The sequence below is a fragment of the Passer domesticus genome, chromosome Z (assembly GCF_036417665.1).
Source record: "Passer domesticus isolate bPasDom1 chromosome Z, bPasDom1.hap1, whole genome shotgun sequence".
Classification (NCBI taxonomy): Eukaryota; Metazoa; Chordata; class Aves; order Passeriformes; family Passeridae; genus Passer; species Passer domesticus.
In genome coordinates, this window is record NC_087512.1 from 20,980,905 (window position 1) to 20,997,918 (window position 17,014).

Here is a 17,014-nt window from a genome sequence, read left to right on the forward strand (position 1 = left end):
ATAGTTAATGAAAGTGGGATCCTCTGAGATTTGAACCATCTTTAATCTCACAGTTCACACTGCCGAGTCACTTGAATTTGGCAGAGGTCCTTGTCAACAGAAGGAATGTCACCTCCCTCTTTCCTAGAAGGTGATCTTCACCACGTCCCTGGTGTTGGGACCTGCAGTCATAGGGTTGTGCAGTGTGCCAGCTGGGACCTGTTTGTGTGAGCAGTCTGCGGCCACGGGGTGGAGGTCTGCTGGCTAGCAACACCCTTGGCGGCTGGAGGGCACACACGGGGATGGCTGCCCCTGATCTCTGCTGAGATCGTCCCGGGTGGCAGTGATTGCAGCAGCGTGGGTGACACTGCAGGGGCTCAGCACGAGGAACCCCCAGCAAAGGAAGCAGGGAAAGGACATTTGCCTGAGTCTCCAAGGAAAATTTATTTCCCAAAGGGGGACAGAAGCAAATGCCAGAGAAAAGGGGGTGTGATGAGCATTTTTAAAGAGGGGAGGGTACGAGGGGTGGATACACCTCCTGACCAATGGGGGATCTTGGGGGAGGATAACATAACCAATACTCGGGGTGGGGAAGAAGCTTTCAAACCAATAAATCATCGAAGCAGGGCTAACTGACAGGGAACATTCTGGAACACAAAGGGAATGGTAACAGTAATTGACAGGAGCATGGGGCAGGGTGACCAGGATTGGCTGGGACACCTAGGGGAATAAGGGGAGGAGCAAGGAGACTGACACAGTGAGGAACAGACAAGTGGCGAGAAAACTCTGAGGTAAACAACTTAGGGCTGAACCATTTGAGGGAGCAGAACTGGGTACATGGGAGAAACAATTATAACTAACTAGCATAGAAACTCTAACTTTTCTTTTAGAACAGCAGCTGAACATCAAGGTACCACACCTGTTCCCTGCGCACGTCTAGGCAGGCAGCAGGCAGAAACAGGGTGTTAGGGGTGGTCAGTGGTACCACCTCCTCTGGCAGCACAATCAGTATGTTCTAGTTTGACGTATAACCACAGCACCGCCAAATCAAGGGAAAAATATACTTGTTAAACCACTGGAGTGATTATCTGATGACTAAGTACCGGACAATTATGTCAGAGGTTTAACAGGCATATCAAAATTCTTTACCAGGGAGAACCTGGAGACTTCAGCATTTATGTGAACTGTCATGAGTGCATTAGACCAAACCTCCTCTGCAAACAAGAGTACATACAACTGAGAAACACAATGTGTGTACCACCTAGTGGCAAAGGCCTGGGATTTCAATGTATTCTTTCTGATTGAAACAATATGCACATTCTGGGAACAACATCCTGTTAATCAGGTGTGCAACTATTTTGGATTTCTCTTTATCGGTGTTTAAATCCATTAGCCTCTTTCGTGCTGTATGCCTAAAACCCACACTCATATTGTGAAGAGTTTCTAAAAAAGTTTAATGGTTCTGGACTTCCTGAGTATGACGCTGGTATATGCTACAGTGGGAAAGGAAATTAGATAGTAAATGTGACAGAAGCAGAGAGCAACAGACAAAATATTGCAATCAGGTATACACCACAAGCTTGGTGATTTTAATGTCAGTGCCACAGCACACCTGTGGCCCATTAGAGGCACATTTCTGGGTGTGCAGAAGCTCAGATGAAATTGAATTAAATTAAGGAAAAACACACAACTATGTTTTCTGTTGTATCAGGAGAGTTGATACTGTAGTAAGAGAAATCCAGTTTTCTAAGTGGTAGCCCTATAACTGTTTGATTCATGTGTTGTCCTTAGAACTCAAGGGTGAATGTCATATTCTTTTGGATCCTTTGCCATGAAAGGTGAATGGGCTTTCAAGTGGAAAGTGCACAAAAGAAAAACTCCAGATGGAAATGCCTCCAGACATGGCAAATCCTTACTTAGACAGGAACAGTGAGATCATAACCCAAGAAAAAACAAATCCTGTCATGTTGTAAACATTTTAATTGATAAATGTTCCACTTGAAAATCATTCGACATTATTTTTATAAGCTATACAATAACCTTTTCAATCACATGAAGCATAAAACTTATGCTTATCTTTCACAACCATCTAGTCACTCTATTCTGAGCAGGTAATCCCGTGCACACACTTTGTGACATTTTCAGTATCATCAACTAAGCAGAAAAGGGATGACAGATAGACAAAAAGATGTGACAACAGACTGTCACTTGGGTTTGGAAATGGGCAGAAGCACAGCAGTTTTCTCTAGACAGGGTGAGGAAACCTGGAGGCAGACAAGGCAGTGGGGATCTCCTGGCTCTGTTCAGCACCAGTTTCTCACTTGAGGTAAGTCAGTAAAAAGTTCCTCCTGACCAGGCAGGACTCCTGACTATGGTGAAGTTGATACCAAAACCTTTGTTAACTGCACTTGTGGCACAATTTCACCTGGTGCTTCCAGTGATTTAGAGCACTCCTGAATTGGATTCTGGTTTGGTGTGTTTATTAATCTCACAAAGCAGCTTACGAAGTGAGGCTGCTTGATGGGACTGCAACAGGCATTGTGTGGGGATTATTCCATACCTTTTTCTTCATTTCAGTCCTGTTGTTGATTATCATGTGAATATTGCATTAACTTCAGCTTTGGAAAGCTGCTAGTAGTTGCAATTCATGAAGTTGTGAGCTAATGCTGTATCTAATTACTTTTTAAAGACCTATACACCAATAGGGGTGGAAAAACCCAGGACAGATACAGTTGGCATTGTAACACCCAGGGCCAGGGCATCTCTTGCACCAAAGAGAGCAGAAATTCAATAAATGTAACTTCAGATTTAGGAAGCACCCATGGGTTTCGCCTTAGATTGACAAGAATCAAGCTCTTTACTGAAAGCCTGTTTGAAAATGATGTCATTTAATGACAAAAATAATGATCTGCACAAAGTCATTAAATTACAGGTCCACTAGTGACATATGTACTGCATAACAAGAACACAGTGTGTTTTCTTCTGTAACACTGAATTTGAGATCTGTCTGTTAGATAATAAAAGTCCTTTGGAAAATAAACTGAATGCATCACTCAGTGAAGGGAACAATTCTATCCATCAGATCAGCTTCCCTCACAGGCATCTGGAGCCTATCCTCTGGATCCCCATACACCCTCTCACAAGTGAAGCTCCAAGAGAGAAAGCAATCAGGTGAAATAACAGGGGCACACATATGAAATTGCAAAACTCTTGGTTGAGAGAATATATGCTCATGACAAAAAACAAACAAAAAACCAACAAACCATCTTGTTCTCTCTTAAGAATAAAGACTGGATGAAATGAAATAGTTTTCTTGTAGGAATAAAGGGTCTGTCTTCATTAGCAATCTATCAAGAAAACATGAGTTTTTCCCGATACTCAGAATTACTGAAATCTATCAAGTTTCATAAAATTCAGTGGGTAAGGCTGACTTTCAACCATATTATGAGAGACATTTCTGCATTGTTTTTGTCCAAGTTGATTTTCCTAAGCTGGGTCCTTGTACGAAGATTTCTGTCTTACAGGCAGGACCTCTTTTTGCTTAGCCCTGCCACCTCCCATCATGGGAGAGTGGATTGAGTTTGCTGTGGAAAAGGGCATGGTTAACATTTGTGCAAGCCCACAAAAGTGATCCCACTGCAGTCCTCTACGTCACATGCACATTCCTCCACATCCTGAAGTAAACTGCATTCAGATCTGTGCCCTTTTCTACCTGCCCAATTTGTTATCTCCTTCTTGTAGTATTACAAATATGGTGACTTCAGACCAAATGGTATGTAAGACCTTAATGTCAGACTGCAAAACAGCACCAAGTATTCCATTCATTTAAAGAGGCACAAACAAACATGTATTGATTTAAAACTATAGCCACAAAACAGGTGCACAGAATGTAGTGTTTTTCTGAGAAAAAATACTGCATGAATGTACTTTACTGAAGCTGTCATTGCAAGTGTCAGTAATGATAGGAAATAGCTGGATTGATAAGAATCACTTCTGAACTGCTCCCTTCAAGTATAGGAGAAAGTTTCCATTGGAATTCCACAATTCGCCTCATAGTCCTGTCCTAGAAAAAAAATATTCTTCCAGCAGAACAGGATTACCTGTTTTGTCTGGACAAGCACCCTGAAGTGCCAGACCATAAGGTGTCTTCCTACAAGTTATCTCCAGTTCGAGGAAGCGTGGAAGCATTTCTCAAGTCAAATGTCAATACTGCCACTTGGTTCTGTCAGTGCAGCAGTGTGTCCCTTTCCAAACATAAATAAGTGTTTTATAAAGTTTTGCATTTCTCAGTTACATAAGTACATTGTTTTTATTTCTAACTGATAGCTTGATATTAATCTTGTATATCTTGGATGGTGTTCCAGCTGGTCAGATTTTCACAACAAGATATGAATCAAAACGTCAGGCAAAACAAGAACTGTCATACTTTTTGCTGATTTACAAATAGTTCTTGACCTGCTAATGCCATTCTTAATTGGACTACACTGTGAATAGCAATTAAGACTAAATGGCCACTTGCTGAGAGCTGGTGAAAAAGAAACTGCAGCTTTAGGCATTCATGTTCTCCTGATAAAGTTCAGTTGCCTTACTTTGATGTTAAAGAAAGAAGCTTAATTTTTTAATGGCTTAGTATATTAAAAAAGCATTATTCAATTCACAGCAGGGAAATTGATTTTGGGTGGAATAATATTCTTTTAGTTTTTTTTCTAAGATCACTTTGTGTATTTGAAGGCTCCTGACTGACAGCACTGGAGGTGGGACTCTCCAGTCCTAGAGCAAAGTGGTGACAGCCATGGCTGCAATAACCTTGCCGCGCTGCCTCACCTATAACTCGACACAATCGTCCCGGGGCTAGAAAGAGATTTTCTGATGCAGTCCATGCGCTGCTGGTCTGTCAGATAAGTACTGGATACATGACTTAGCAGTGTAAATGAAATCTGTATAACTGTTCACATCTCTAAGTAATCCTGAAGGTCCTAACAGCTTATGTAAGGTCCTCCCTCTTTAGAGATAAGACCAGTGTGAGCCTCATGCCCTTCCTCTGTAGTGGTTAAAATAAATGCCTGCAGTGAACTGAAATTATCTTAGGAGGGTCACAGCTCCTTATTTGAGGGAAACATCACATTCACTCCCTTATGGCACCAGAGAAAGAAATTTGCTGCAGTTAAGAGAAAATTTTATATTCCTGAATAGCTGAGCCTGAGGAAGACCACTGACCCTCCAAACTGGCAGCCTGCTGCCTTTCACTCAAGCTGAAGTTGAGATCCTGACAGAGTTTCCCAAACTGTTTCCTCTTCTAACTTTAGCCCTACCCTGCCAGTATGTGTCCTTCCAACTCTGATTCTGAGCCAGCTGCCCCTCACCCAGCTTCTCCCATTCCCAGGGCACTGCTGAAAAGCCAGTGCCTGAACACCATCTCCGTGGTTTAGCCACCACAGCACTTAGCAGGACCTTCAGCCACCGGGTTGACAGCTTGCATGAACGGATTTTGTCACTGGAAGCCTTCTGCAGTCCAACTGGGAATAAATCCCCTTGAGGGAGACAGACTCTGTGCAAACTGGCTGGATGGGAACAGTGAAAAAGGCAGCTGTGGTCTCAGCTGTGGTCTCAGCTGCTTGATCGAACCCCAGACAGAAAATACAATCAATAAGATATCAAGTTTTATGGGAGGGAAGCCTATATTTATAATGGTTGATCAAGAGCGCAATCAAGGTATCAGCTGTAACCTCTAAATGTGTTTCTGAGCTCTGAATGACAAGAGTTCCACATTGGCTTGAACATAAGGAGATCTGTTAGGTTTTCTAGGAACAAAAATTGTTTCTCTCACACATCCTTACTGAAAAAAAAAGATCTTTGTGAATCCCAGTGCTCACATCAGTTCCATATGGACTTTAAAAGCCTGAATGCCTAAGGATTTGTCTAAACCATATCACATGCCAGGAATTTGAGTATGTGTTTTTCTTGGTATAAAACATTTAGAAATAGGTAATATATCAGTTCACAATGTTATCTGTATGTACATTTACATGTACATACTTTTAACTTCCTAAATCCATTCTTTCCCTCCACCAAGACCAGCATCTGAGAATGCCTTATCCACCATTGCAGGAAGTCTCAATATCATTAGCATCATTTCATCACAGAGTATTATCTGGCATCATCACTAGAACAACTTAGCCCTATGAGATAACACTAGCAACAATTTTATGTCATTATTTGACTCCCCAGAAGGTATTTCTTTACCATTGAGCTACTACTTGGCAAAAATACTGTTGAACACCTGCAGGAAATAAACTTAATACAATTTATTTTGCAGATGCAGAGTGACAAGGTGCTCTGCCACTCATGCAGCTTAGAGATCAGACTTCTGCACATTTAGAATAAGAAGCAAGTTGTTTGCCTTGGTTGTGGTAGTGATAAAAACAAATGTATTCAGCCTTTTAATGACACTGTGTGCCTGGGACAGGTCAGAGCCTATGTGAGGGAAGCGGAAACATAAATGTCTGAAAGAAGCCAGGTATAAATCAGTAGCGATGGAGAAAGAAGCTGCTTCACCACTTGTTCCTCTGTCCACTTGTGCATCTGCAGCCAGTCAAGGTGAAACAAAAGGGATCAAACAGAAAACCAACTGCAAATGATGCACACTGAGAACTAGGCTCTGAAACACAGTCTGTAATCTGCTCTGACTCAGAGACCAGATGCAGCTAATTGGCACAGTCCCTTAACTAGCACAGAGCTGCCATCTCTGCAGACAGTGCAGGAGTGTGTGCAGTGTGCCGCAGTGGAGCACCACACCTGTCAGTCGGGACCCCTCTCCTCCCATAATGATGCCCTGGCTGGGAAGGTTGCCCTTGGCTAAAGGGAAAAACTGGAGGCCAGAGGGGAAGCTATGAAATGGTTTTTCCTTCAGTGCAGAGGCTCATGCAGCTGAGCAGCTGTCATGGTTGTCTCCAGGCTGTACCATGAGGAGGCTGTCCCTGGTTGACTCAAAACCAGAAAGCACATGTGCAGGTGGTTTCTTACACTTGTTAACTCCTCACTATGAAGGAATAAAGGCAGTGCTTCCTTTGACATGCTTTCACCTACATTCTCTAAATGCATTTAGTAGTACAAACCCTTCATGTCCTGGAATGGGTTCGTGTTTTCACCTCTAACCCACAGATTTCATTGTCACTTCAGTACTGCCATATGCAAACAGTTACTCTGAGCACAGATCAAGCACATTTGACTAAAAGTTTTTACTAAACAATTCATAAAATAGTGAGCTTCCTCTTCTAAGAATAACATTATATAATATAGATGAAGCAGCAAATTTTTCTTAGCTACCAAAACAGCCTTCAACAGGGAAACTAGCATTTTTTCTCTTTTTTTTTGTTTCTTGGGAAGAGGAGACATTTTGCAGAATACTTCTGAGGTTACTTTTGCAGAAGCAATTATATGTTCTCTTGTCCAAAGGGATCCATCCAAAGTGTCTTCTGCCACTCATCCTTTTCGTGCTTACCACTCATCCTGCAGCTACTGAAGCGAGGGAGTCTCCTGATGCTTGTGGTCATGGGCAGGGATGCAGAACAGCAATGCTTCCAGGCCTCATGCAGAGCTCTGTCACACTTTGGGAAGGCCACAGGGATAAATCTAGTCTAGACTGGTTATCCCAGGCATCTCTCCCTCCCAGAAACAAGGCAAAGAGGTGCAGAGGCACTTGCATAACACATATCTTGCAGGCCAAATTCTTTACACTGTTACCACTTACCACATCTGCAACAAGTCCAGTTGAGCCAGCTTTCAATGTTAAATTACATCTCTCTGCTGGGTTATTCTAGGTTGATATTGCTGCACAAAACCAGAATTTGGCCCTTATTATAAGCATATTTTTATACAGAGGATGACAAATACCAAAAAGGCTTTTTTTTTTTTTTTTTGCTAGAAAGGGCCTATACTGTCCTTAAAGATGCTAAGAAGACCCTAGGAAAGCTTCACGCTAAAATAAAATTTAAAATTGTATCAGACCTTCTCTTTCCTTATCCTGGGAAGAGACTGGGAAGAGTCACTAGATATAATTACAGCCCCACATCTTAGGCCCAAATAGCTTCCCATATTTACAAGTCTATGTGCCATCATTGTAGAAAGTTTTTGTCCATAAAATGCCAGTCCTTGTAGCTTGTGCTTGTGTTTCTAAACTGAGACATAGAGCTATGCTTTACTGGCTTTTATCCAGAAGAGACAATTCTGCCAAGTTAACAATGTGGCTGTAAGCTTTTCACTAATTTTCCAATGTACTTTGTGGGCAATGTAGATCTGAAGTTCAAAATTTTCATGGAAAGAAAATAAATGCCTGTTAGTAAGTCAGCAATTAATTATATACATCAACACAGCTCCGAATTTTACTGTAATTACATGAGCTGTGTGCAAATATATTTGCACAACAAATCCCAATGGACTGAGATAAGGTAAGTTGTGTTTTGGAAATTTTTAAAATTTGGAACATTCGTGGTCAAAAAACTTCCCTCTCTCTTGCTGTAGTCCTCTACACACCTATGACTCCCAGATCTTATGTTCTTCCATTTATGTGACTTAGGCTGCCCACGTGCTTAGGAATGAAAGGGCATTTGTGTAAGAATCTCTGCAAATGTTAACCCAAGCAAGCAGGCTTGGTTTGGTTTATAGCTCCTCCTACTCATGGGCTGGAATGATAGATACTGAGAAAATGATCTGTGGACACATGAGAGTGTGCACGAGAAAATTCAGCAGGAATTTTCCATAAGTCAAACAGCTTGGGATGCTCCCCCTCATCTTGAAGGGTTCAGGTGATTCTGATGATATCCAGGGAAGGGAAGACTAGGCTTTAGGGAATAGGAAGGGCCTGGCTCATGACTGGGTTCCTTCAGATCCAGCAGCAGGCTGGCTGTTTCAACATTTCCTGAGTACCCAATTCCTAGCTGTGAACCAGTTTTCTGATGTGTTTTTCATGGTCTCCTGAAAAGTTCAGTGTACTCCTACACCCTAGACCATATGGGGCTTATTAAACTCTTTGTAATAAATATACAAAATCTGAGTTATGTCACTCAAAAAGCAGTGTGTCTCAATTCTGACATCAGTCACCTGCCATAAAAACAGTGTGATGCATGTGAGGATATTTTTCACTTCCCAGGTAAGCTTGTTTTTATGCAATTAAAATTAAAGCACTGATTCTATAACAGGCAGAACTTCTACACAGAACAAAATCTTCTCTGCTCTCACTTTTTCCCACCCAAATTCTGTTTCCCACAGAAGAGACTTAAGAATGGAATCAAATTAGAGCTAATCAACCATAGCATTTCATAATTAAAAAGAAGACCATATCACATATGGGATGATGGAGTTTGACAACATAATGCCAGTCTTGTGGCTTTTTCATGCATTTATCTGAGTCAAACTCTGTTTTCTATGGAAGAAGGGTGAGTGAAAAATAACTCCACTGAACAGCATGGAGTTACTCCATATTTATATTTATATATATATATATATATATATATATATAAATAGGTCCAGAGTCGTTGTTTGAGGAACAGATGCAGATTCAAGACAATTCAGTGCTGTGACAGCCCATTACAATGAACTCTTGGAGGGGCTTTACCCTGTGGTTCAGGCTGTGTCTTCTCTGAATGCTCCCACTGGTGTTCCTGCATCATCCCAGCATCATTACTCCTCTTGGCCTCCTGCTACGCAGGAACAGAAGGACTGAGGTTGTGGTAACTCCCTTTGCTAAAGCCAGGTCCCTCTAAGACTCTAGGAAGAAGCATAGATAATACAGGAGCTCCCCTTACTCCAGATTTTCCATGTGAGCAGTATCCAGTCTCACTTTCCTCCCAGAATCTACAGAGAATTTTCCTGCAGCCCTGAGACAGCAGGGTGTTCCAAAACAGCACCAGCTGTACCCTGCATCAAGAAACACTGCCTGTACGCTGCACCAAGGCCCCTTTGCTAAAAAGAAAAGAAGGGCAGTTGTAATAAGAATCTCCCTTCTAAGGGGAATGGAGACCAGACCCAGCTCACAAGAAAGACTTTTGTCCCCCACGAGCTGGGGTAAGGGACATTACTAAAAAACCTTCCAGTCTAGTAAGGCCTTCTGATTACTATCTGTTATTGGTTGTTTAAACTGGCAGCAATGAAGTTACAAAGAGAAGTCTGAGGGCAATTGGGAGGGACTTCAGGGTCCTGGGGTGATTGGTAGAGGAATCAGGAGCATGGTATTGATTTCAGAGATGGGAGTGAAAAGTAGCTGACAAGAGATGAAAAAACCTGTGAGAAGTATTAAGGCAGAACTCATCTGAATACTCATCTCCAGACAGCAGAGTATTCAATGAGCATCTACTTTGTTGATCCTTTTACCTTGCATTGTCCAGACCACCATCTTCTGGATGCATACCATGTATTGCAGTGATTTTAGTCTGGTGCTTTGTTGGATTTTGACTGTCTTTGAAGCAGAAGCAGAAGAGTGAAGATACCACTGTTTATTTTAGACCACAAATTATTTTAAAACGATTTGTTCTTTTATGTAACACAGTGTTATCTTAATATTTCTCCCAAGGCTGTTTAGTCTAAAACATTCTACCCTAGTAGTTTCATAGCAGAGTTGTGGTAGTTGCCTGAGAATGAAGACTTCTTTTTTGTTGTTTGGTTTTTGTTTGTGGGTTTGTTTGTGGGATTGTTTGTTTGTGGGATTGTTTGTTTGTTTGTTTGTTTGTTTGTTTGTTTGTTTGTTTGTTGTGTCCAGGAATGACACTCAAGGCCTCCTTAATTTACAGGGGAGCAAAACAAAAAGGCATCTCTTGGTAAATCAGATCATATCTTTCAGACATATAAACTGAAAAATAAACTGGTGTACAAATGTCTTCAATAGCAATGGAATTATTGAACACTTAAACCAAATAGTGCATGAGACCAAAGCTGTAGAAGGCTTTGTCCCTCACTTATTTCAAAGTCTTTTGCTTTCTTAAAGAACTACTTTCTCTAAATGAACATCTGATTTCTAATAGCAAGCTAGTGTGTGTTCAGTTAGCTCAAAGGAAACAAGAACTAAAAAAAAGAGCCCTGTCACACTCTTTCATATTAAAAATGCAGCACACTACTCATAAATATGTACAGAGTCAACAAAACAGTTGCCTTTTATGCAAGAGACATGAGAGAAGTTCCTAGAGGAGTTGTTCTGAGGTACTGAATTTCTCAGTAGATTCAGAATATTTTCCAAAAAGATAGAGATATTCCCTTTAATTACTAAAATACTGTACAAATCTAATTAGTGTCTATAATTTTTAGGAATTGTCTTGCTGAATTAAATGGGAATGCTAATGGAAGCACTAGTCTTAAAATATTGCAAAGTTATCTTTGTTTTTAAAAAACAACGTGATCTTTAAACCAAATTTGTTGTTTCTCCTGATGTGTTATGCAGATTTCAGCTGTGTCTACCACCCAGACACTGTGAAAAGCCCTGTCACTCTCAAGGATGTGCCTGGAATCCTGATGCAGAAGGAAAATACTACCCAGCTGTCAGTTGTATTCATTTTTGCAAAGTCCTTGCCAGAATACAAATCTGTTTATTTGGAGAAAAACACACTACTGTGCTCCTTAAATTCTAGAATGGGTCATATTTCTGTGTAATTCTACAGTTTTTATACTGTGATAACTGTTGCTCCTTGTGTGAGTTGTTTTCAGCCATTTCAGAAAAGTCAGAGGAACCAAATAATGTCCAGCTATTCCTCCAGTGAGGCTCTCCTGCACAGGCACCCCCACTTCAGTATCTCCATTACCGAGCAAAAAGTCAGAAACTAAAAGGGAGGTTTTATCATAGAATATCCCGAGTTGAAAAGGATCTGCAAGGATCATTAAGTCCAGCTCCTGGCACAACACGGCATAATCCCAGAAATCACACCATTTTCCTGAGAACACTGTTCAAACACTCCTTGAACTCTGTCAGGCTGGTGCTGTGACCACTTCCCTGGGGAGCCTGTTCCAGTGCCCAGCCCGTCTCTGGGAGAAGAATATTTTCCTAACAGCTATCGCACACCAACTCTGACACAGCTTCATGCTGTTTCCCTGGGTTCTGTCGCTGGTCATGGCAGAGAAGAGAGCCCCCTTCTCTTTCACTTGCAAGGAAAATGTCCACTGCAATGAAGTCTCCCCTCAATCTCCTCTTCCCAGGCTGAGCAGGCCGGAGGTTCCTCGTAAGGCTTCATCTCAAGACCCTTCACCATCTTCATGCCCTCCTTTTTAACAGATTTTTACCCTGCTTACATTGCTGTGACCAAAACTGCCCCCAGCACTCGAGGTGAGGCTGTCCCAGTGCAGAGCAGAGCAGAGCAATCCCCTCCCTTGCCTGCCTGCCCATGCTGTCCCTGATGTCCCCAGGACATGGGTGGCCCTCCTGGCTGCCAGGGCACTGCTGGCTCATGTTCAACTTGCCATGGACCAGGCTTCAGGAGAGTTTTTGGCATAAAACTGAATGTCCCTGGTTTAGATGAGTAAAACTGGAGATAAGTAGGGCTGTTAAAACATACCAGAATTTTTGTTACAGGTTGTGGCTGCAAGGGAGGCAGATGCCATGAAGAAGGAATTCACCTTATAAGAATACCAGTGGTGGTCTTGCACAGGTATCGAGCATTCAGACAGAGTCCTGCAGCTTTGCACACTCAAACAAAGTTTCCACACAAATTTTATTCAAAAAACACTCTACAGCAGAACTGAGGTAAGTGTGAAGATAATGGTAATTATCCAAATATAAACAGAAACTGTTAAAGAAACATCCAGTTTTATAGCTTTTTAGTTGACAAACATAATCCAATTACTCAAATTTTGTGCTAGCATGAGTCCAGAAAAAAATTACATTAATTAAAGTAATTTTTCCAAGCTATTATTCCAAAAGAGGTGATGTAATTACACAACAATCTAAATAAATTTCTCCTCTCCAAAACCTGAAAACAAGTAGAAGACATGTGTTTTCTTTAGTGTGCAGAGAAATGAGACAGAATGAAGAAAGGGTCTAAGTAAATTAGGAGAACAGGTGGAAGAATGATACAGGGAGAAGAGGCTGAGACCAGAAGGGAAAAACACAGAACAAGAAGGACATCAAGACAGAAGAGGTAAAGATAAGCAAGAGTTAAAGCACATCCTTTATCAAAATTCTGATGAAGACATTTCCTTGAACAGAGCACGAGCTTAGCATGGGACATCAAGAACTATGTTGAATCATGACAGTTGAGATTTTCAAGAGGAAATTAATACCTGGTGCTCTGTTTCCCTGAAATCTCTGCACCCCATAAGTTCAAGGTGTCTCAGATTGATCATTATTGTGGTGCCCACAGAGGATAAACAAGCTTTTTCTAAACAGACTACCTGACTAGCATCTCACATCATGCAGGCAATTATATAATTGACATTCATAAACTTTCTGCTATACAGAATATCCCCAAGTCAATTTTGATAGAAATAATTTCTGAACTGAAGTGGGGTTGAGGAAGTGGTACAAATGGAAATGGGAAGGTGGTGTTCTTGACTTTCAGTTAACAGGATTAACATCATTGAAGAAAACAAAATTTCTCCAGATCTGTACTGGTGTAATTGAGGGCAGCACCTGACCCTGTGCTGTACTCACCTAACATTTAAGAGGTCAGCGTACTCTTCTCCAGCTGTAACTTCCATGATCTTTAAGTCTAACTGAAGTGTCTCAACAACTTTGAAGGATATTTTCTGGTCCAGGATGGAAATTGAAGCAAAGAGAAGGGAGGCAGCCTTGCAATGGAGGTAAGACTACCCTATTAATTATCTCACTTGCACTAAGCTTCTGAAAATTCATATGCAACCTGAAAGAAAGTTAAAATAGCCTGTCACTATTTCAGAGGGGAAAGAAAATTTTTTCTGTATTATGCTGACTAGCTGCAGCTGGCAGAGGTCAAAGACAGCATAGCCATGATACTGTTGCTCTCTTCTGAATCTGGAATGAAATCTGATGTATTCATGGCAATGCAGTCAACAGTGAAATTACTTCCAGTTAGCTTGCTGCTATTTCTGCTAATCTCAGCTAGAGTTTAGCTGGCTGTTTGCTCCTGAAGAATCGGTGTAAAGAGGGGAAGATAATACACTGATGAAAATTACTGTTTCTGTTCAACATCTTATACTCAATAGTATTTGCTGGACTCCTCTAAATATAGCAGTACATGTTTGGAGGTAGATGCTGCACACAGTTCAGATTCACGGTGCTGTGTGGGACCAGTGACCTTCCCTTGCCTTGTGTGCAAAATCACTCCCGCAGTCTTCCTCATCATGAGCTTCATCAGTTTCTTCTTTAATACTGAAACAAAATTGTAACAGGGAATTAATTTCCACTGTCTATGCTCTTCTTTTTCATTCAAGTGTTTTTCAATTTTAAGCACACAACTAAATTCGGACTCAGACAGACTTGTAATTAAAATGACTGAAGGTCCAAGGATGAATCAGATGTTTACTGATGAAAATTTCCACCAAAAATGCCAATTAACTGAACTAGATAGCTTCCCTAAAAACATCCCAGCTTGATCCTTCTGCTGGCTCCAGAAACAGATTTGGTGTTCCTAACAGCTCCTGTGAGGAAACCTGGAGCAGTGTAGGTGTCCCCATACAGCTGCCAGGCTCAAGCCCTGCAGCAGGGGCTGCTGGCCTGCCCATCCCCACCGATGGTTGCTGCATGTGTCCAGCAGCAACTCCCAGCTTTGCCCCAGAGCCACAGGTGAATTCCAGAGCCCCTGTCCATGGCAAAGCTGTCAGTGACAGTCATTCCAATGGCAGATTGTAGGAGTGTGTCCCCTAATGACAAGAGTGGCAAAGCTAGCCTTTGTCCCCCCAAAAAGGAAAGAAGCCCAGAACTTTCTCTCAGCGATTAGGTGAAAAGCCACCTCATAGGACCTCAGAGACTTCACCAAAAACTCGAGGTCATCTAATTGGATAGAAGCCAAAAAGTCCCGCCTGGCCCATGAGGTAGAAAAGAAGAGAACAAAAGAACTGAAGTGCTTTTGTGAGGTGTTTATATCAGGAGCAGACCTCTGCACCTGGCTCGAGTTTTTCTGTTTGTTATTTTGTCTTGTATTAAATGTCTTTTGTTTCTAACACTGCAGCAGAAGCCATCCTGCTTATTATATGCCCCCAAAGTAATAGCTGAGCTATCCTTGGGTGTGTTAGGTTTTCTTTTGAGGGCTTATGAGAACTGGCCCAAGAAAAAGAAACCTAACAGCAGGCTTCTGGGTTGAAGGAGCCTCTGCTTCATGTGAAATTTCAGAGGGTCAGAGAAAGATTTTCTTTCCAAATACGTAAAACAGCTACAAATCCATAAAGCTGCACACCTGGTTTCAGGGCAGCTCTAGTATTCTTCCAAGGTATGAAAACCACTGTCTGTATCAGCCATAAGCTTTGATTAAGAGACTAAGGGGAATCTCCTATCCACACAAAAATCCTAACAGTCCCAATCCTGCAGTTTATAATGCTCAGGCAGACTACTGTGCTCAAGGGGAGCACTATTAAGTTTAATGTGGATTCCAGCTATGCATTTTAAATTGCCAGATCAGAGGCTGAAATTATATGCACACAGGGGCAGATGTTACCTACTGCATCTTCTACAGTGTGGAGCATGTAGTGAGCATTTAACAAAGGATAAAAAAAAATCATAGTTATAACAACTATAGCAATACCAATAGTTATTATGACAAAAATAATAGATAATGCTATCTACCATATTCAGCTTGAATTTTCTTTTGATGCCTTAAGTTTTAGCTTTTGTATTTTTCAGATTCTGTGCTGCTTTAGTGTGTAATTCTGAGCTTCATATTAAGTGTTGGTAAGCTTTCTTCACAGTGTAGGCAGACAAAACAATTCCTTCTCCAGCTGGGGACCCAAGGACAGCCGATACAGATCTCAGGCCCAAGAGCATAAACAACTGCAGAATGAAGAGAAAAAAACAAGAAGAATGTGACTTCACAACCTAAAGTTATAATTGGACAATTAACTCCAGTATGCAAATGGACCAGAACTTGTAAAAGTGAGAAACACCATGACTGGTCATGCATTTTGTGATCATTTTGGGTACATCTTGTGTGTAGCCCTGGCCGGGCTCTTGTACTGCCCAAGGTGCATCCTTGAGGCCTTCTAATAAATACCTGCTTTATTCTTTAACTCTGTCTAGCCTCTGTTCCAGGTCAGCCTTCTCAAGGCATCACTTTGAGTAAAAATACATACCAATTTTTATTGGAATAAACTAAGATTTGTGACACGCTATGCAGCAAGATGAGCCAGTTTAAGAAATTTCCTCCCAGAATATTGAATTATGTTGCTGAATAGAAAACATCTTTATACAGAGTTGTTCAAATAAGAAACTTTTCATACCTTGTGCAGCTTTCAAATTTCAGATCATAGACTAATGATGGAACTTTTTCAGGGCTGGAGGGAGTCAGCTCGGATTCAGCAGACTCATGGCTCTCTCCTCAGCACCTAGGCCTGGTCCATTCACCCTCCCCAAGGCCTCTGGATCGCCCTTCCCCAAACTCCTGAGGTATGTGGGCAACCCTCGGTCAAACCCCTCCTCTGAACCACTTGGTCTGTTCAGCCTGGAGAAGAGGAGACTGAGGGGAGACCCCATTGCTGTTATAACTTTCTCGTGAGGGGAAGAGGAGGGGCAGGCACTGATCTCTTCTCTCTGGTGACCAGTGACAGGACTGAAGAAATGGTCTGAAATTGTGTCAGGGAAGGTTTAGGTTGGATAGCAGGAAAAGGTCGTTCACCCAGAGGGTGGGTGGGAAGGTGGGAGCAGGATCCCCAGTGAGGTGGTCACAGCACCAAGCCTGACACAGTTCAAGAAGCATCTGGAGAACACTCTCAGTCAAATGGTGTAATTTATGGGGCTGTCCTGTGCAGGGTCAGCAGATGAACTTGGATGATTCTCACTGGTCTCTTCCAACCCATTCTGTGGGTTGGAATTCTGTGATTCTATAAAATGTAGAGAAGCAAAAATTTTCATCCATCCCACTCTGTTGGTAAC

The 17,014-nt window shown here is 41.8% G+C and overlaps 2 long non-coding RNA genes across 2 annotated transcripts in view; one reads left to right on the top strand and one right to left on the bottom strand.

The window, feature by feature from the left end:
- Nucleotides 1–571: 571 nt before the first annotated feature.
- LOC135290506 (uncharacterized) overlaps nt 572–17,014 on the top strand; it is a 31,510-nt gene continuing 15,067 nt past the window's right edge. The window contains exons 1-3 of the long non-coding RNA XR_010353272.1: nt 572–770; nt 12,530–12,700; nt 13,694–16,528. This is a non-coding gene — a long non-coding RNA (uncharacterized LOC135290506). The remainder of the gene's footprint in view (nt 771–12,529; nt 12,701–13,693; nt 16,529–17,014) is intronic.
- Nucleotides 14,070–16,915, bottom strand: LOC135290505 (uncharacterized). The gene is made up of 3 exons (XR_010353271.1): nt 16,363–16,915; nt 15,713–15,916; nt 14,070–14,302 (listed from the first exon to the last, which is right to left on the bottom strand). It is a non-coding gene; the product is annotated as an uncharacterized LOC135290505 (long non-coding RNA).